Source organism: Prunus mume, linkage group LG2, assembly GCF_029339155.1.
Source record: "Prunus mume cultivar Tortuosa linkage group LG2, ASM2933915v1, whole genome shotgun sequence".
In the NCBI taxonomy this organism is placed as follows: domain Eukaryota; kingdom Viridiplantae; phylum Streptophyta; class Magnoliopsida; order Rosales; family Rosaceae; genus Prunus; species Prunus mume.
The window spans coordinates 34587412-34599243 of record NC_142699.1 but is presented as its reverse complement, the minus strand read 5'-3'; the positions used below and the strand labels follow the sequence as shown (position 1 = coordinate 34599243).

Here is an 11832-nt window from a genome sequence, read left to right as displayed (position 1 = left end):
AAATAAATGAAATCATTAATTGATTTAAGAATTATGTTAGATTAGGTTTGTACCCATAATGCAATATCGTTAAATAAAGTAGGACAAGCATGTGAGATTAGGGTTGTACTTACAGGTAGACAGAGCTCAGAGAAAATCACCAATGCTTTGAGATGGAGAGCGCAATCTGAAACAACGGAGGATGGAGAGTGAAAACTTTAAGATTAGAAATTGAGTTGAAGAGAGAGAACGATATGTTTTTGAGCGAGGGCGAATTCTGAAAATTTTGGATCGTGGTCAAATATTTCAAAGGCTTGCACTTTTAAAAAATGACAAAAACAATAAAATAAAAAACATCGTTGAAGGTCATGACTGAGTCGATGGTTATAACATGTATAGCGCCGTTGTAAGAGTTTACCACTTCGGCAATATATGCAAAAATGCCGTAAGACGTCTTAAAAAATAAAATAATTAGGTGGGCTTCGGTTTTCTTGGGATTCGAACGGGCGTGACCAAGGGCATAATTGACCAAAAACCATCGAGGGAAAACCAGCTTGTTTCAATTATACCTTAAACCCAAAACACTAAACCCTAAATTCTTTATTTTTATTTTACAAAAAAATTATAAAAAAATACACAAGTATGAGAAAAATAAACTGAAAATTGCTATGGACTCCTTACGACAATGCCTTCTATATTAGAAGGCTAAAATAAGGATTTCATATATTTGTATGTATGACCACCAATGGATCACAAACCTTAAGGTTATGAAAGTATAAGTACTATTGTGGTCTACAAACAATTTTGACTTTTGTTATCATTTATAATTTTTATAACTAAAATTACATTTTTCAAAGCTTTAGGGGAAAGACAATCTCTCAATGAGTGCATAGTAGTTGTTGGTTTATTTTTCGAACCACTCAATCACTTGTGTTATGTGTATGATTATGTCTTAATTCGTTAGGTACAAATTCACCCATTAACTTTTGGAGCCGTCTGTGGGAAACGCGGCAAAAATCCATGTCGTTCTCACCATTTTATTACTGACCGTGAAACACCTTCAGCAATGGTAAGGTCTAGTGTGGCCGACACAAAAATCTCTCTCTTCACTATGAGGCTTATCCCCACCAACAGCTTCATGCTAAAATATGAAGCAAAACTTGCCCATAGCACCCACTGTGCTCCCCTCTTATTTTGCTCTCTCACAAGTTCTAGTCCTCCCTTATTTCTCAATCCAAGTCAGCAGCCATATTGGTAGAGAGGATGAGAACCAATGGTGGACCCATGAATTTTTATAGGGCTAGGCTAAATAATAATTTTTTTTTTTGAGAGGAGATATATTATAAGTCTTTTTTCTCATGAAACAAAAATGTAAATAAAATTTTATAAATCAAACAAAGTCACATTACAAGCAAATATAACACGAAAAAGTACAAAATATAAATAAATGTCAAATCAAACACATTGTCCAACTTCAAAAAAATATGTTCGATTGCAAAAAAATTTAAAGAGCTTAGCTAGTGAAGTGGAACCCTTCTCTCTTTGAGTGTATCAAAATATTTGATTATTGAATATGAATCAATATCCATAGAAAGCTCTTCCTCAATGCAGACAATGAGGGAATCTATGAGATACTCATCCTCCATTTTGTTGTGAAGTACAGTCTTAACATGTTTCATAGCTGAAAATGCTCGTTCTGTAGTCACCATAGAAACCGGAAGAGTCAACACTAAACGAATCAACCTATCAATCAAATAATATGCCTTTGCTCTGTCTGTTTTAATTAATACTTGACATAGTTCTGAAAAAGTAGACATATTTTGAAAGATATCAAGATCATGTTGGTGTACTTCAAACTCAAAAAGTTTGAGCTGGCACCTCAATAAACGTAATTCTTTAACAGTGAAATCTTGAGGATAAAATTTCTCTGCAAACTTGTAATGTATACAAGTGCTTAACAACAACCATTAAAATTGGAAATTAAATATATAAAAGAAAGAGAAAAACTTACCAAGATTGAAGAACCCACTGAAGATAGGTTGGTACAACTTTTTTAGAGGAGGAGAGCTATTTCCTCCAGGCTCTCAAGGTTATGGCATTTTGGATGGCTAGAAGAATTTTTTTGATGTTTGCTCTCTATGGGTGTAGCCCAATATTAGTACGATTAGAATATGTCAAGTTGGTAGAGCCTTAACATGAGTTTTGCTTCTAATCAAATTTATATAGGTTTGGATTGATGTTTATTATTTCCCATATGCTTCAGGAGTGGGCTTATTTTAAATAAAGCTACTATTTACTTTACTTAAATTGGGCTATTATTAGTTTATTATATTTATTTGGTGTAGTGGGCTGATATTTATTGGAGTAGGAATAAACTTAACTATATTTAATATTTAAAAATCTTCACTCTAGCCTAGGCATAAATCCGCCCTTGATGAGAACCAAACTTGGTTAGTCAACCATCAGAAACCACCTTGCACTGTCATCTACAATGTCGCACGACCCATTGACCACCTTGCATGGTCATATACAACATTGAACGACCGACTCGACCACCTTGCATTGTCATCTACACAAGGGCGGAACTATAAATTTTTCAATGGGTGGGCTAGCTAAAGTTATTAGCTTAAAATCTAATGATAATGTTTTTTTTTGTACTTACATTTTCTATAGTTTTTTTAAAAAAAAAGTATACATTAAATCATATAAATCATGCTAATTGTAAACACAAAAAAAAAAAAAAATGAAATTAGATCCATATTATTCACAAAAGGGTGACTTTCATTTAGAAAAATGCTTTTCTTTTGGAGACAAATTAATATAAATTTTTTAAAATTGATGTTTGGACAAACTTTTACACCAAATACAAATGTGTAAGACCCCTGATTATGCCTATTGGTGTTGAAATTGAATATTTATTTATTGTTAAAATATTAGGCTATATGTGTATTTAATTTTTTTTTCCCCAAACCTTCCTGGGCTACAACCAAGGGCAACCTTTGCCTTGGTTTCGCCCACGCATCTATAGCGTCGAACGACCAACCCGACCACCTTGTATGGTCATGTACCACGTCGAATGATTGACTTGACCACCTTTCATGGTCATTTACCACATCAAATGACTGACCCGACTACCTTGCATGGTCATTTACCACGTCGAACGACCTACTTGATCAACTTGTATGGTCATTTACCACGTCGAACGACCTACCTGATCAACTTGTATGGTCATCTACAACGTCGAACGATTGACCCAAGTGTGGTCTTTTACTCATATTTTTTCACAGGAAACGAGGAAGAGAGAGAAGGAAGCTTGAAGGTTGAAGAATCTACAAGTGAATATTCTCCTACAAGAAATTTGCATAAAAAACTTAAAGAGATAAAAACATTGTTGTCATCAAATGTGTAGCAGCATTGAGAATGAACTATGATGTTTTGTGAAGAGAAGATGAGAGTGTAGTACGTTTCTTGGATTGAAAGAGAAAAGTAATCTGGAAAATAGTGTGTAGAGGAGTTTGTGTTTTTCTAAAAATTAATATGAAGAGTGGTGGGATGTGTGTATAGATGTATTAGGGTTAAGTATTAAGTTGGATGACTTTTTTTTATCTTTTTACAAAATAATAAAACTTAAGAGCTTAATGATTTAAGTATTGGGGTGAACAAAGAAAAATGTGGGGTTTAGTTACTCTACTTTGATATCCAGTGATTAAGATGAGAGGGAGTTAGAAAGTATACCAATTGTAAAAACTATAAAATAGCGTCGATCGGAAGACAGTAATTAACACTGCAATCCAATATTAGTAGCCAAACGTGGCTTAAGTGTTTATGCAAGTTTGGGGTTCTTTTCCTATAAGCTCAGTATACGTAAATCTTTGGGAGATTCACTATTATACCCAATATAGAGATCTAAATTATATATAAAAAAAACCTTATATGAAATGGACTTTAGAAACACAAAAAAACCCATTTACAACATAACAAAAAAGGCTTCGAACTTTGTATGTATTACAAAACTGCCATCAATTTCTTCAAAGACTCCAAAACCTCTTTAAAAAACCTAAAACACTCAATAAGTTATCATAGTAATTTAATAATCAAAATTAAATTCAATAGGGTCAGCTTTCATTTTTTAGGTTTGTTTATAGAAATTAAATGTTGTATGATTTGTCTATATCGTTAGTGCTAATGATATGATACCAAACCGCCCAAAATTATGTGGTTTTTTTTTTCTTTGGTTCTCATAGAAGCCACGGCGATGGGGTCTTTCGTTCAATCCACTGAGTATTTATTAACTCCCATAATTTCTCGATTGTGAGAGAAATCATCAAAAAAAATATTTAAGGTTGTTAATTATACAATAAACCCCATTAAATCGGCAACCCATTGTTTGAACCTAAAACATCTATTTAACAAACATCGACCTTTAGTCTGATTCTCCCAAGCAATTAATTGCAAAAGACGATGGACTACCAAACAAGAACAAATTCTGAAGGAAAGATCCTTAAATTAAACCCCTTTTCCCAAAAGGAAAAAAACAAATTCCATGTTTTCCTTTACTAACACAAGAACAAATTGGGCAGAGGATAATTTCAATTAAAATTTAAAGAAAAAAAAAACCAGAGAAGAAGTTAAGAGAGGAAGATAAAGATCTGAAGCAGCACACCAATAATCAAGTCAACTTTTTACTCTTAACAGAATATCTCCAGTTCTTTTGACTTAATTAGATCTTTTGTAGCTTTGTGAAGGAGAAACATAGCTGCTTCACAAGGTGTCAAACGACAAATGAATCTTGCAGAAATGGGAGAGGTTGGCGATGACTGGAGAAGATGTGGTTAATGGATAAAGATCTTAGACTGTGAGGTTAACGTCAATATTAAACGATCTTTAATTTAACTCTTTTTTAAGTATTTTTATCCATATGTCATAATATAAAAGACGGATACTACCACGTCGCATGGACAGGTGGTGAAATTACTTGTAGGATGACTAAAAAGGCCTAGACATTTTTGATATATTTCTTTGGTCCCGATTTGGTGGTTCCTAGCTCAGTTATTTTCAAAGTAGCACTATGCACTTGCAAATGATAATGAGTGAATTGATTTGATGGTCATAATTACTGTTTTTGAATTACTTATTAGGGTCAGGGGACGCCACTCCTGGTACCTGTTTTAATATTTAAACCGACAAATTGGTTTTATTCGTATTAAACTAGGAATCACTCATCATGTATAAATCAATATTGCACATGCTCTCATCACTTTTGGTTTTCATCTTCATGACAAATTACGGATCCTTTTAATCTCCTTCACACTCCTCACTTTGATAGGAATCTAAGTCCTAAACCAACTTATTTTATTTCCTGTGCGTGTGTGTATATATATAGGGCTAAGGAGTTGCATATTCAAGAAGAAGAAGAAAACAGTTATTGTCATTCTAGAATTCAATAGTAGTGATTGTGAAGCTGGCAACAGCATCAGCAGCAGGGTTTTAAGCCTTCTTCTGCTATATTAATCCCAGGGGCTCCTATACTGGTTGTCTGTTTTGATATTTCGTTTGTTGAAGGAGGTGATGATGTCCTTGATGGTTTTAGAGATGTCGTTCTTGAAGGTGGTGATGATGTCCTTGGTGGTGATTTGGGCGTCTCTAATTTTCTGCCTTAGCCTATTGCAAATATTTCTAACGCCGGTGTATGTTGAAGGTTGTAAGTGTGTCATGCTTTAAAATTGTTTAGATCTAATTGTGTTTGTTTACATCATTAATTGATTTTTTTTTCCTAACGGTTAATCTTGCAGGGTTCTTGCGACTCCTCTGGCTTTTGATCAGATTGAGGCTCAAGCATGACTTGTCACAAGGTTTCTTTGCTAAATTTTACACATGGCTCGTTGAATTTGAGGCCGAGCTGAACAAAGGGGATGACAAGAACCCAGTTATTGTAACAGCCCAGAGCGAATCAACAACAATGAAATTTAAAGCTAAGAGTGAGTCAACGACAATGGAATCTTGAAGCTGAAATTTGAAGTCTAAGATGTTATAGTTTGATGTTCTAGGGATTCTTTTTCTTGTTTATCTAGGATACTATGTTGCCTAAGCTCATCTGTCATTGCAATAAACACAAAAATATTATAAGTTTTTTTCAGAATAAACAGAATAGAGATGAAGCATCAATATTACTAAATGGAGAACCTGACAACCTCTTCAACTTCTCTTTCATTCTCATAACATCCCCTCTTCATTAAACATCCCAGCTTCTCATCCTGATCATCCATCACGATGGAACTTCTCAAACAAACTTGTTCTCAATCTGTTTGTTGGGTCACCTGACCTGATGAACCTTCAGAATTGTTATTGTTTTTTCCTAGTTAGAATTGTTATTGTTATTCAAAGGGAATTTTTGTCCTTGACTCGTGACATTTAGCATCTACAGTGGGGTCCTTAACTCACCTCCTTAAAGAAATTTTAGGGAGGAATTGGAAAAATTCAACTCCAACTATGCTCCCTATCAACCTCCCAAATAGGGAGACTTCTAAATCTAAGGAGAGAGAAAAAACTCATAGTGACTCCTTATAATTTAATACTGCTTTGTTCTATGCATAGTTTAAAATTTTAATTAATGCTATTGTTATATGAATAGTTTAAACTTTTAATTAATGCTGACTAATTTTTAATTTTTAATTTTTTTTTTATAAAGATGGAACAATCATATTGAATTATAAAATAACTATAGTATTTATAACTCCCTAAACTAGGGAGTATGATTGGAGTTCAAATTTTATATAGAGTTTCTAAAATAATTTTTTGGTGTTTTCAGTTAAATTTTAACGAAAAAATAGAGAGCATAATTGTAGATTATTAGATAAGGAAACTTTGTCTACAAATATGCGGCTACAACAACGAGGCGCAGCAGCTCCTTCATCTCCCTCCCAAATGGTGCATGGCTTGTGCACCCCCCAGGTGAGGCATGCTGCCTTCCCACTCACACACGGCTTGCTCTCTCCTATACACATGTTCACTTCTCTGTAGTCCCACGGCAAGTGTCGTAGTCAATCACATGCAAGCTTTCACAATAAAAAACTCTTTTTAAAAATAAAATAAAAAACTACTGAGGCAGCACATGTGTTGTCCATTTGCCAAGATTCTCCCAACAAATCAATTCCTCTTTGTCGGCTATCAAGGCTAGAAAGCCACACAACTATTAGACACAGGGGTGGCCCTGGGGTGGCGGCGCAAGTGGTGTGCATGCCTCAGATTCTAAAAAAAATTTTTTTTATATTATATATATATTAATATTATAGGAATTGTTTATATAGTATAGCGTGCTAGACATTTGCACAAGGGCGCATCTGGTGGAGTTGGCCCCAGTGCTTGTCCATTTAACGAAGCGCCAGAGTTCGTGTGCAACTACTCTTTAATTTGTGATTGCCAATTTTTTTTCCTATTGAACACAAATTGCTTATTGGAAGCATCAAGGGACCTTGTAGGGGCACAATGAGCTTATTTTTGTACCAAACATATAATTTTATCAAATAGAAACATTTAATTTTTTTATGAATTTGATTTCTGATTGTCATTTCATATTTATTCATGGTGACTTTTAGTTATAAAAAAATTGTTTATGACATTAAGTTACGGCAAATTTTTATTTATAGTATTTTCTTATTAGATTATGTGAGGCCCCAATTTAAGTTTCGCACAGGGCCCTTAAAATCTCAAGGATGGCCCTGATTAGACATGTGTGTAATTTGTGACAATAATCAACAACCCTTGCGTTTCCGCCTCTGCTCCTCTCGGATCGACCATCCCCAATAGGAAACGCGTGGTACCGTCCATTCCCTTGGACTCATAAATCATCGATCTGAAAAACTAAGGTGGTTGGGTCGTCACCGACCTTGAAAACTGAGTGATGTGCCATGGGGGATGTCACTGATGGCTATGGTGGCTGTGGGAGCAAATATTTTGTCTCCAATCACGACACGCCACATGGAAAGAAAGATTATCTACTAAATTATTTAATTGAACCAATTTATTTGACCAATTAATTAATAGAGATAATATTTGAATTAATATGATATTATCTTTATTAAATAAGATAATATCATTAATTTAGATATTATCATAATAAAGAGAATAGAATATCATTAATTCATATATTATCATAATAAAAAGAGATAATATCATTAATTCAAATATTATCTTCAATAAAGAGATATAATCAAGTTTGACTTGATCCCTACGAATTTGGGTAAAGAATAAACTCATCAAAATAAGAGTTTATTCTCTACAAAACCCTAGCCCGGAGGCTCTTATAAATAGATGACTTCATTTATCATTCAAGGTACATCTAAACCTACTCCTAATACCCGAGAAAAATACCCGAAGCTCTCTCTCCCTCTCTACTCCACTCTCCATATTTTCTCCACACTCACTCACACCATACATACTGACTCCGTACCCTTTGCTTAGCTATTGTTTTCCTACAAACACTCGAACTAACTTAGGCATTAGAGGGCTTTTGGCCAACACCACCCGGGTGTGGTCTATTTACTCCGGTCTTTTTTGTAGGAATTGAGGAAGAGAGAGAAGAAAGATCGAAGGTTGAAGGATCTAGATGCGAATATTTTCTCGCTAGATTATTTGCACAAACAGTGGATGTAACACCCCGACTCTATTTAATTTTCCAATGCAAAAGGGTAAAACTAAATTAACTGTGAAATTATGAAACTACCCTTGGGGTAGGATATTTTGGTCGTTTTCTTGTCCGGAAGGATTTTGGGACCACAAGTGGTTTGGTTGCGTAGGTGGTTTTGAGATGAATTCGTGGACAGGCGGTAGGTTTGAATCGGAATTATAACGAAGTTTTGGCAATCAAATTACTTTCGGTGGCAAAACCGTAAATAATTCGAAAAGGGTATTTGTAAAAAAATCAGATTTTTAGTTCATTTTTATTTTTTTCCCCGTCTTTTCTCTCTCCCTGCGCACTTTCTCTTTCCTCGGTTTCTCTCTCCCGACCCGACTATCTCTCTCTCTCTCTCTCTTGATTCTCTAGCTCGGCCACGGCAAGGCCCGTTGGCCGTCTTGGCGTCTGGTCAATACCCACTAGTTTTCGTCGCGAAAACTTGAGAATAGTCGCGATGTCGATTGGTTCAAATCGGAGGTTTTCGATCGTTGCACCACTTGATCGTCCTTTTGGTGTTAAAGGTGAGATTTCTCCTTCTTTTATCTGTTCTAGCTGCCTATTGCTTAGGATGGAAACGATTTTGAGGTTTTGGAAGTTATTTTGAATTAGGTTTTGGCGGTTTTCAATTCGAAATTCTGGCGATTCGGTGGTTTTGGGCTTGCCCATAGTTGAATGAAGTGCTCCCCTAGTTGAGTAGGACCTGTAGCCGGGAGGGTGACTTGTGATTTGGAGATTTTCCGTCGCCGGAATTTCTCTGCACACCCGCTTGCTGCCGGCAGGTGTGGTGGCGCATGGGCAAGTGTGGTGGAGCTGCAAACTGTTCCAATGTGATCTTTAAGTTGTGATGACCGTGTAGGATTTCGCGGATCTCGATTCCGAGGTCGTTTGACTATCGAACGGGTTATCGCATATTGTGCGTTATTCGGGTTCGATATGTTCCGACCGTTGGATCGTTTTCAAATTGAAGTATGTTCCTCTAGATACCCTTAGGATCGTGTAGGATTCGACGGATTGTAAAACGGAGTCCCGGATACTCCGGAAATGCCAACCCTAGCGTGAGGGTTTCAATAACCGTCCAATCGTGCGATCGTGAGCGATCTAACCGTCCGTTTCGGACCAAACTTACAGGCGCGTATTCTAGACCTCGTAAAACCTATAGGAACTCCCGGGAAGCTAGGGTTTTATTTTAAAGTTCTGTTTTGAAGCGCTTAACGTTCATCGTATTTTCGTATTCTGAATTCGGTACTGACCGGCAAAGATATGCAGGCGGGACCTTCTAAGGGTCAAGTTGTGTGGGACTACTTGTGAGTGGACTTTTCTTTTGAAACTCAGTATGATTTCATTCATGGAAATATGGCATATAGTTTTATTATGTTTATCAAGGATTTATATACGCTCGAATGGAAATTCGAGGTTTTCATAAAACTTATTATGATATTTGACTTTTGAGAAGCTATATTTACATGCGTCTATGCATGGGGTACGTGGTGGTTAATATGAGCTATGGAAAGGTAATGTTTGATCTGTTAATTGGAGTGCGTTAAGCACTAATTCATGTACCTCCCCTGATCTGAATTTAGTTACGGATATTGAATACTTTTGAAATTATTAGAACTCAGAACATCCTTGAGGATGTTCTTTGTGGACCCTGGATTTGGGGTAGTCTGCGCGCGTAGGATTGGTATTTCAGGCGTACAAGCTTTGACCGTGTATCGGCTATACGTGCTGGCTGAGAGTTAGTCCCCCAGTTGGACGGCTCGTTCCCTAGACACATGGTGAATTGAGGAATGGCTCTGCCATGTGGACTAGTCAAACAGTCCCCCGGTTGGATTGTTTCTCCGGTACAACTAAATATTGGTTATATCTATATACTATTATTATTATTATTATTATTATTCTGTTACATCATATAATTAGTATGTATATATTTATATATATATATATATATATGAATGTTCTTTTGTTCTATTTCTCGGTAAGGATACTTCCTCGCCGGTCGTACCTTTAAGAACATTTATGAGAGTCTAACCTCTCGGAACTCTTAAGTTGAGTGGTGGGCTTCATGAAGTATGATTCACGGATTACGGATTTGAGATCCGGTATATATACGTTAGTACGTGTTTATATACTGTTTCTGATGGTTTTGTTATGGTTTCATTGCATGTTTTAATAAAGGTGGGGGTTATACTACTTTGTTTTCATTTGAATTGAACTTGATTTTTGTCCACTCACAACTTTCTGTTTTGCGCCTACCGAGCGCTTGTGAGCTTTGCAGTTGAGCGGACGGGTGCATCTTGGAATCAGTCTTCGTAGAGACTCTTAGTACTTTTTCCTTTGATTCGGTACTTGGTTGTATTTTGAATTCCGTAGATATGCTCTGTATCTCCCACTGAGGGTTTAAATTTTGTGAGGCACTGGAGGCCTTGTTTGTAAATTATTTCATTGCTTGTAAAGCATGCTACTAGTTGGTTGTAATTAACTATAAATTTTGAACAGGTTGAAATTTGGAAATGTTCAATTTACAAGGGAGACTCTGCCAAATTTTTGGTAGAAAGTCTTCAGTCTTTAGTAAGTGGGCCCGACATCGGGTTGATGTCGGTAATTAGGCGGTCCGTCCCAGTTCGAGAAATTTCGAGGCGGGCCTTGTCGACAGTATCAGAGCATTAGGTTTATTTTCCTTCGACCTTTGCGCTTTTGTTGCATTGTTGAAACTAATGATTCTATGGTTTCCTTTGTGTAGAATCATGCATCCTCAGCGTCCTAGAACGAGGGGTGGTCGTGTTCCGAGATGGGGAGCAAATCCTCCACCTCCACCTCCACTACCCTCTTCACCTCTTTCACCTTCATCTTCACCATCTCCACCTGCCGAGGAGCATGATGGAGGAAATGAGCCCGGCTTGCGGCGTCTCTTATCTCGGTTCACCCGCACTATGTCTACTGCCTTACATGGGAGAAGGAATACTGAAGGCTTAGACATAAAGAGGGTAAAGGAACTAGGAGCAAAAGAGTTTTATGGTAGTGCCGATCTTGCTGAGGTTGATGCTTGGCTTACCGATGTCGAGCGGATATTTGAAGTCCTCTAGTGTCTTGATGGAGATAAGGTTAAACGCTTGGCGCTTTCTTCTGAAGGGGAATGCATACTATTGGTGGAAGCAGTTCGAAGAGGGTATGCAAACCCT

At 36.6% G+C, this 11832-nt stretch overlaps 1 long non-coding RNA gene across 1 annotated transcript; it reads left to right on the top strand.

The window, feature by feature from the left end:
• The first annotated feature begins 5147 nt into the window (after positions 1-5147).
• Positions 5148-6127, top strand: LOC148920130 (uncharacterized). Its single transcript, XR_016124413.1, has 2 exons — positions 5148-5677; positions 5772-6127. It is a non-coding gene; the product is annotated as an uncharacterized LOC148920130 (long non-coding RNA).
• Positions 6128-11832: the final 5705 nt, after the last annotated feature.